This window comes from Rhincodon typus, chromosome 10 (genome assembly GCF_021869965.1).
Source record: "Rhincodon typus isolate 14 chromosome 10, sRhiTyp1.1, whole genome shotgun sequence".
Lineage (NCBI taxonomy): Eukaryota > Metazoa > Chordata > Chondrichthyes > Orectolobiformes > Rhincodontidae > Rhincodon > Rhincodon typus.
The window spans coordinates 80,215,382-80,224,431 of record NC_063341.1 but is presented as its reverse complement, the minus strand read 5'-3'; the positions used below and the strand labels follow the sequence as shown (position 1 = coordinate 80,224,431).

The 9,050-nt window shown below is 46.6% G+C and overlaps 1 protein-coding gene across 1 annotated transcript in view; it reads left to right on the top strand.

Moving 5' to 3' along the window:
- Positions 1-9,050, top strand: part of LOC109924952 (guanine nucleotide exchange factor VAV3-like) — a 203,142-nt gene that overhangs the window by 95,618 nt on the left and 98,474 nt on the right. The gene's annotated exons all lie outside the window — the stretch shown is intronic.

Here is a 9,050-nt window from a genome sequence, read left to right as displayed (position 1 = left end):
TGACCGTGAATCTATTGTCGATTGTTGTGAAAAATCCCTTTGGTTCACTAATATCCTTTAGGGAAGGAAACTGCCATCCTTATCTGGTCTGGCCTACATGTGACTCCAGACCCACAGTAATGTGGTTGACTCTGAACTGCCCTCTGGGCAATTAGGGATGGGCAATAAATGCTGCCTAGCCAATGATGCCCACATCGCACAAATGATCAAAAAGAAAGGGGAGACATTATTCTCTAGATTTCCATATCAAACTCTGGTAGAATTTTAACACTCTTTGCTGGGTCAGACGCCAGTCTCCCCATTTCAGAGCAGTTCCAGCCAGTTCACCCTTCCCTGGCTATTACAAATTCCCAGCCCAGGTATTCAATCAAGATTCCTACCATAGCAGCTAGCAGGAAACATTACACAGCACGTACTCACCATTCAGAGCTCAGAAACTCTCCTTTATCCCTGCGCAAGAGGGACTTAAGAGCTTCCCATCAAAGTGAATCCATTTCTATTTTGGTGGGTGCTGATGGCAAGAGATTGATGTGACAGGGACATGCATTTATATAGGGCCTGTGATCACAGAATCCTCTCATGTTTCACATTCAGTAAGGAACTGTACACATTACTGACTGATGTGAGAGAGCTGTGTGGTCAGGAATAGCAGACATACAGCACTGAGCCCATGACTAGTTAGAACACTGACTGGTTAGAGCACTTACCAGTTATAATACCAACTGCTTAAAGAACAGAAGAGTGACAACACCTGCCATGTGTACTGAGGCCCCATGGAAACAGTGGGCTCCCCAACCCAGAGACACACACAGCTGGTTTGTGAAGGCAGTCTGTTCTAGCTGAGCTGACCTGGTAGACAGTGAGGAGGAAAGCCTGACACCACACAGCGATATCGAGTGGGCTGAGCAGTAGCAAATGGAATTTTATTCTGAGCACACTGGCATCCCATGATCCTGTGCCATCTTTAAAATCCCGTTGTACACCCAGAAAGGGCCTGTCAATCTGGAGCTGCCCTGCTCAGTTCTTGAGATTGACCCCAGACATGGCAGGCAGGGCGAGAATGGTGCCCAACTTTGAGGGCAGGGTCCCAAGGACCTGCTGGATGGAGTGGGGCAGAGGTGGGACTTCCTCTTCCCCCAGGGAGCCCCCGGCACCAGACCCTGCGCACCGTGATCCGAGATTAACCACCACCGCCCCACACACACACCGCTCCCCCCACCCCGAACCCTCCCCTCCCCCAGGGTGAGTGCAGTCACAGTGTCTGCAGGAATACCCAGCAGGAACGGGATGAATAACCTTCTCCACTCTGCCAGGGTAAGTGCCACCATCTTCTCCCAGATACCTCACCCTCACTGTCTCTCTCTGATATTGTACCCACCTCCCACCAATGCTCATCCTCTCCCATTCTCACTACTACCCACAACATCCACCATCCCTCGCCCTCACCCACCCTAACCCCCGACACCACTAACCCTGCGTGCCCTCTCTGCTGCCCACTCACTCTCTCGGGACACCCACCCCAGCGCACCAACAGTAACAGCTGTGCCAGCCACTTTCACCCCCTGTAATACCTACCTCTCTCTCATTAGGGGGAGGAGATGGCCTAATGGTATTATCACTAAACTATTAATCCAGAAACCCAGATAACTTTTTGGGGACCCAGATTTGAACCCTATCATGGCAGATAGTGGAATTTGAATTCACTGAAAATCTGGAATGAGGATTCAAGTGATGGCCATTAAAACGTTGTTGATTGTTGGAAAAACCCACCTGGTTCACTAATGCCCTTTAGGGATGGAAACTGCTCTCCTTGTGTGTCTGGCCTACATGTGACTCCTGACCCACAGCAATGAGGTTGACGCTTAACTGCCCCCTAGGGACGAGCAATAAATGCTGGTCCAGCCAGCGACGCCCTCATCCCGTAAATGAACCAGAAAAAAAACTGCAGGAGGAAAACAGCAGGAAGAGTCACAATAGGTGATAGGCTGCCCCGCATCACTGAGCATCCTGACTCTGACCGTCTCAGGCAGCTGCCTGACCCTGTCCTAGCACCTCACCGAATGTACTGTGACCCCTCGAGCAAAGACTCAGTGGTTAGCACTGCTGCCTCACAGCGCCAGGGACCCAGGTTCGATTCCACCCTTGGGCGACTGTCTGTGTGGAGTTTGCACGATCTCCCTCTGTCTGTGTGGGTTTCCTCTGGGTGCTCCGGTTTCCTCCCACATTCCAAATGTGTGCAGGTTAGGGTGGATTGGCCATGCTAAATTGCCCACAGTGTTGAGGGATGTATGGATTAGGTGGGTTATAGGGGGATGGGTCTGCGCGGGATGCTCCAAGGGTCGGTGTGGACTTGTTGGGCCGAAGGGCTTGTTTCTATACTGTAGGGATTCTATATATAAAAAAAATTAACTTGACTGAGGCCTGTTGACAAGGTTCTCAGCATTGTGTCAGGCAGCAACAGTCAGAGGGACAAGGTGCCAAAAGGCAATGCAATGTAGGCATAAAGTCAGGGGGCGTAAAGGGAGTGAGGAGAGAGCCCAGAGATAGAGCCTGGTTCAGCCCAAGAGCTGGGTGTGTGTCCCTGAGCACACACTGTTGTGATTCTCATGGTATTGTTTTCAATGAAGTCATACAGCACGGAAACAGATCCTTTGGTCCAACCAATCCATACCGACCATAATCCTAAACTAAACTAGTCCCACCTGCCTGCGCTTGGCCCAGGTTCCTCCGAACACTTCTTATTCCTGTACTTATCTAAATGTCTTTTAAACATTGTAACTGCACCCACATCTGCCATCTGCTCTGGAAGTTCATTCCACACACAAACTACATGTGTAAAAAAGTTTCCCCTCATTTTCTAAAATCTTTCTCCTCCCACATTAAAGATACACCCCTTAGTCTTGAATTCCTCCACCCTAGGGAAAAGACACCTACTCCTCATGTTTTATAAACCTCGAAAAGGTCACTCCTGAACCTCATACATGCCAGTGAGAAAAGTGCCAGCCTCCCCCTATAACACAAGCCCTCCGTTCCCAGCAACATCCTGGTAAATCTCTCCTGAACGTTCTCCTCCTTAATAACACCCTTCCTATTGAAGAGTGACCAACACAGTGCTCCAGAAGAGGCCTCACCAATGTCCTGCACAACCTCAACATGACGCCCCAACTCCTATACTCAAAGGTCTGAGCAATGAAGGCAAGCGTGCAAAACACCTTGTTAACTACCCTGTCTACCTGTGATGCAAACTTCAAAGAATTATGTACCTGAACCCCTGGGTCTCTGTGTTCTACAACATGACCCAGGGCCCTACCATTAAGTGTATAAGACCTGCCCTTGTTTGTTTTACCAAAATGCAATACCTCACATTTATCCAAATTAAACTCCATTTGTCACTCCTCAGCCCAATCACCCAATTGATCAAGATCTCTTTGTAATCTGAGATAACCATCTTCACTGTCTACAACGCCACCAATCTTGGTGTCATCACAAACTAACTAACCATGCCTCCTAAGTTCTCATCTAATTCATTCATATAAGTGACAAACAAAAGTGGACCCAGTCCCATTCCCAGTGGAACACCGTTGGTCACGGGCCTCCAAGTGCCAATGTCCAGAGGAGCAAACTAAATGTAATATCTCCAAGTTTGCAGTTGACACAAAGCTGGGTGGGAGGGTGAGCTGTGAGGAGGGTGCAGAGGTGCTTCAGTGTGATTTGGACAGGCTGAGTGAGCGGGCAGATGTATGGCAGAAACAGTTTCATATGGATCAATGTGAGGTTATCCACTTTGGGAGCAACAATAGGAAGACAGATTATTATTTGAATGTTGTAAATTGAGAGAGGGGAATGTTCAGTGAGACCTGGGTATCCTCAGAGTAGTGAGAGGATTCAAGTACAGGAACAAGGAATTATACAAGTCATTGGTGAGGACGCAGCTGGAAAATTTTGTGCTGTTTTGGTCTCCTTTTCTGAGGAAGGATGTTCTGGTTGCAGAGGGAATGCAACAAAGGTTTGCCAAATTGATTCTTGGGATGGCAGGACTGACATATGAGGAGAGATTGAGCTGGTTAGGATTGTAGTCACTGGAGTTTAGAAGAATGAGGGGGAATCTTGTAGAAATCTCTAAAATTCCAACAAGACTAGACAGGTTAGAAATAGGAAAGATGTTCCCAGTGGTGGGGGGGAGTCCAGAACCAGGGGTCAAATATTAAGGATATGGGGTAGGCTATTAGGACTGAGATGAGGAGAAATGTCTTCACCCAGAGAGTGGGGAGCCTGTGGAATTCTCTACCACAGAAAGTGGTTGAGGCCAAAACGTTGTGTTTTGAAGAAGGAAGTAGATATAGCTCTTCAAGCTAAAGGGATCAAGGTATGTAGGGGGAGGGTGAGATTAGAATATTGAGCCTGACAATCACCCAAGATCATACTGAAAGGCAGAGCAGGCTGAATGTTTCTATGTCTTTGCTGCAGTGTTACAATGAGAGTTACTGGGACAGCCTCAGTTGCAGTATTGAAATACAGGGGCTTCCTGTAAGTGGATTGGAGATGTGCCAGGAGCGTTCATAGAGGCTGGTACATGTTGGATACAAAAGTCCCTTCACATGAGGTGCATGTAGCTAGTACTGAACTCACCATGTTATGAGACAAAACCAATGCATTTCAGTGAATGCAGCTTGCAGACCCATAACAGCCATTCAGCCTTTGGCAGGCAGAGTCATAGCATTGCATACACAGAACAGGCAGTCCTGAAAGGCAAGGTACACATGTAGCACCCCCTCCTTTGCAAATGGAAAGTGATAGTAACAAGTCAGCCTGTGACTCTCTGTAACATGAACAATTTGTTGACACATTCAGATCTCAAGCTTGAGTTTTTCTGAACATGTTGTTCATTTCCGCAGTCAGCTGTGAGGCTTTCTGGTGTTCCTCTTTTTCAAAGTTTCCTGAGGGGCCTGCAGCATGGAACCACTCACATCCACAGTCTTGTTCCCCTTCACATTAGCCACCGACTGACTTGCTTCCTCAAACTGTTTCAAATGGTCTAAATCCTCTTTCATTTACTGTTTTCTTTTTAAGGGCTTTCAGACCATTTTAAAGTTTAAAATCACGGAGGTATCACAGTGCAGCATGAGACCATTCAACCCATTTTCACTGCACTGCACTTGCAGATGACACTAAGATTGGTGGAGTAGCAGATAGTGAAGGGGACTGTTGGAGAATACAGCAGAATATAGATAGATTGGAGAGTTGGGCAGAGAAATGGCAGATGGAGTTCAATCTAGGCAAATGCGAGGTGATGCATGTTGGAAGATCCAATTCAAGAGCGAACTATATGGTAAATGGAAAAGCCCTGGGGAAAATTGATGCACAGAGAGATCTGGGTGTTCAGGTCCATTGTACCCTGAAGGTGGCAACGCAGCTGGATAGAGTGGTCAGGAAGGCATATGGCATGCTTTCATTCATTGGACGGGGTATTGAGTACAAGAGTTGGCAGGTCATGTTACAGTTGTATAGGACTTTGGTTCGGCCACATTTGGAATACTGCGTACAGTTCTGGTCGCCACATTACCAAAAGGATGTGGATGCTTTGGAGAGGGTGCAGAGGAGGTTCACCAGGATGTTGCCTGGTATGGAGGGTGCTAGCTATGAAGAGAGGTTGAGTAGATTAGGATTATTTACATTAGAAAGACAGAGGTTGAGGGGGGACCTGATTGAGGTCTACAAAATCATGAGAGGTATAGACAGGGTGGATAGCAAGAAGCTTTTTCCCAGAGTGGGGGACTCAATTACTAGGGGTAACGATTTCAAGGTGAGAGGGGAAAAGTTTAAGGAAGATATGCATGGAAAGTTCTTTACGCAGAGGGTGGTGGGTGCCTGGAACGCGTTGCCAATGGCGGTGGTAGAGGCGGGCACGATAGCGTCATTTAAGATGTATCTAGACAGACACATGAATGGGCAGGGAGCAGAGAGATACAGATCCTTGGAAAATAGGCGACAGGTTTAGATAGAGGATCTGGATTGGTGCAGGCTTGGAGGGCCGAAGGGCCTGTTCCTGTGCTGTAATTTTCTTTGTTCTTTGTTCTTTGCCCCTTTAGATGAGCATTATCATATTGTGTCTATCTTCTGCTTCTTTCCTCTATCACTGTACATTCATTCTCTTTAAATATGCTTCCAATTCCCTCCTGAATACCTCAGTTAAACTTCCTCCATTACATTTCCAAGGAGTGCATTCCAGAGCCTAGCTACTTATTCAGTGTAAACAGTTTTCCTGAGACACTTTTGTATATTTTAAATCTGTCCCCTCTTATTCTAATTCCATTTCTGAGTGGATTCAGTTTCTCCATATTTACTCAGGCCAGGCTCCCCATAATTTTGCAGATGTCTTTCAAATTCCTCTTAGATTTCTCTTCCGCAAAGAGACAGACCCAAATTCTTAAATCAATCCTCATGATTAAAGCTTATTATCCCTGGAGACTTTCTTGTGAGACAAAAACAGAAATTGCTGGAAAAGCTCAGCAGGTCTGGCAGCATCTGTGGAGAGAAATCAGAGTTAACATTTCAGGTCGAGTGACCCTTCCTCAGAACTGATGGTAGCTGGGAAAATGTTGGTTTACGTGCAGAAGACAGGGTGGGGTGAGGGGGTAAGGAGTAAACGATAGGTGGGGATAGGGCCCAAAGAAAGAGATGTACACTTAGACAAATAAAGGAGTTGATGACGATCTGACTAGAAGGGTGAATAGCTGTTAATTGGGACTGTTAAAAAGAACAAGAACAAAGAGACTACAGCACAGGAACAGGCCCTTCGGCCTTCCAAACCTGTGCTGATCATCCTGCCCTGACTAAACTGAAAAAAAACCTTCTGCCCTTATTCGGACCATATCCCTCTATTCCCTCCCTATTCATATAACTGTCCAGATGCCTCATAAATGTCGCCAATGTGCCCGCTTCCACCAACTCTTCTGGCAGTGCATTCCAGGCTCCTACCACTCTCTGCGTGAGAAAGTTTGCTTGCACATCTCCCTTAAACTTTTCCCCTTCTCACCTTGAACCTGTGCCCCCTTGTAATTGAAACTTCAACCCTGGGAAAAAGCCTCTGACTATCCACCCTATCTGTGCCTCTCATAATTTTGTAGACCTCTATCAGGTCTCCTCTCAGCCACCGTCTTTCCAGTGAAAAGAATCCTCGTCTTTTTAATCTTTCCTCATAGTCAATGTCCTGGAGACCAGGCAACATGCTGGTGAACCTTCTCTGTACTCTCTCCAAAGCTTCCACACCCTTCTGGCGGTGTGGTGACCAAAACTGCACACAATACTCCAAATGTGGTCTAACCAGGGTTTTATATCACTGCAGAGATAATAGGAACTGCTGATGCTGGAGTCTGAGATAACAAGGTGTAGAGCTAGATGAACACAGCAGACCAGGCAGCATCAGAGGAGCAAGAAGGCTGATGTTTCGGGTCCGTCTTCTCTCCACCTATTTGCTCCTTTATCCACCTTCCATCATTGCCTCCCCCTCTCTCTATTTATTTCAGAGCCCTCTTCCCCTCCCCCATTTCTGAAGAAGGGCCCAGACCTGAAACGTCAGCCTTCCTGCTCCTCTGATGCTGCTTGGCCTGCTGTGTTCATCCAGCTCTACACCTTGTTATCTCGTTTATATAGCTGCAACTTGTTTTGCCAACTCTTGTACTCCATGCCCCGGGCGATGAAGGCAAGCGTACCATATGCCTTCTTAATCACCTTGGCTACCTGTGTTGCCACTTTTAGGGAACTGTGGACCTGCACACCCAGATCCATCTGCATGTTCATGTTCCTCAGGGTTCTGCCATTTACAGTACAATTCACACTGAAATTTGATCCTCCAAAATGCATCACCTCACATTTGTCTGGATTAAACTCCATCTGCCACTTCTGTGCCCAAGTCTCCAATCATCCATATCCTGTTGTATCCTTTCACAATCATCAGCAACTCCACCAATCTTCATGTCATCGGCAAACTTAATAATCAGACCATGCACATTTTCCCCCAGATCATTTATATATACTACAAACAACAGAGGACCTAAAACCGATCCTGGGGAATACCACTAGTTAACGGCCTCCATTCTGAAAAACACCCTTCCACCGCTACCCTGTGTCTTCTGTGACCAAACCAGTTTTGTATCCATCTAGCCAGCCCACCCTGAATCCCATGTGATTGTAGTTTTTGTACCAATCTGCCATGTGGGACTTTATCAAATACGTTACTAAAGTCCATATAAACTACATCCACAGCCCTCCCCTCATTAATTATCTTTGTCACCTCTTCAAAAAATTCAATCACGTTGGTGCGACATGACCTTCCCCATACAAAAACATGCTGCCTGTCACTAACTGGTCCATTTTCTTCCAAATGTGAATATATCCTGTCCCTGAGTGTCTTCTCCAAGAGCTTCCTCACCACAGACTTCAGGCTCACCGACCTATAATTTCCTGGAATATCCCTGCTTCCTTTCTTAAACAAGGGAACAACATTGGCTAATCTCCAGTCTTCTGGTACCTTGCCTGTGGTCAAAGAAGATGTGAAGATATCTGCTAATGCCCCATTTATTTCTTCCGTTGCCTCTTGCACTAACTTGGGATAGATCCCATCTGGGCTTGGGGATTTGTCTACTTTAATGCAATTTAGGATACCCAAAACTTTCACCCCTGACATCAGTCATGTCCTTCTCCTCGGTGGAATATCGATACAAAGTACTTATTAAGGATCTCACCCACTTCCTGTTGCTCCACATATAACTTCCCTCCTTTGTCCTTGAGGGGGCCTACTCCTTCCCTTGCTACCGTCTTCCTTCTAATATATGCATAAAAAGCCTTGGGATTCTCTCTGACCCTGTTTGCTAAAGACATTTCATGGCCCCTTTTAGCCTTCCTAATTCTGCATTTAAGTTCCTTCCTAACTTCTTCAAACTCCTCAAGGGCTTCATCAGTCTGTAGCTGCCTCAACCTATCAAATGCTTCCTTTTTCCTTTTGACCAAGTTTACAATTTCCCTTCTCATCCATGATTCCTGAATCCTGC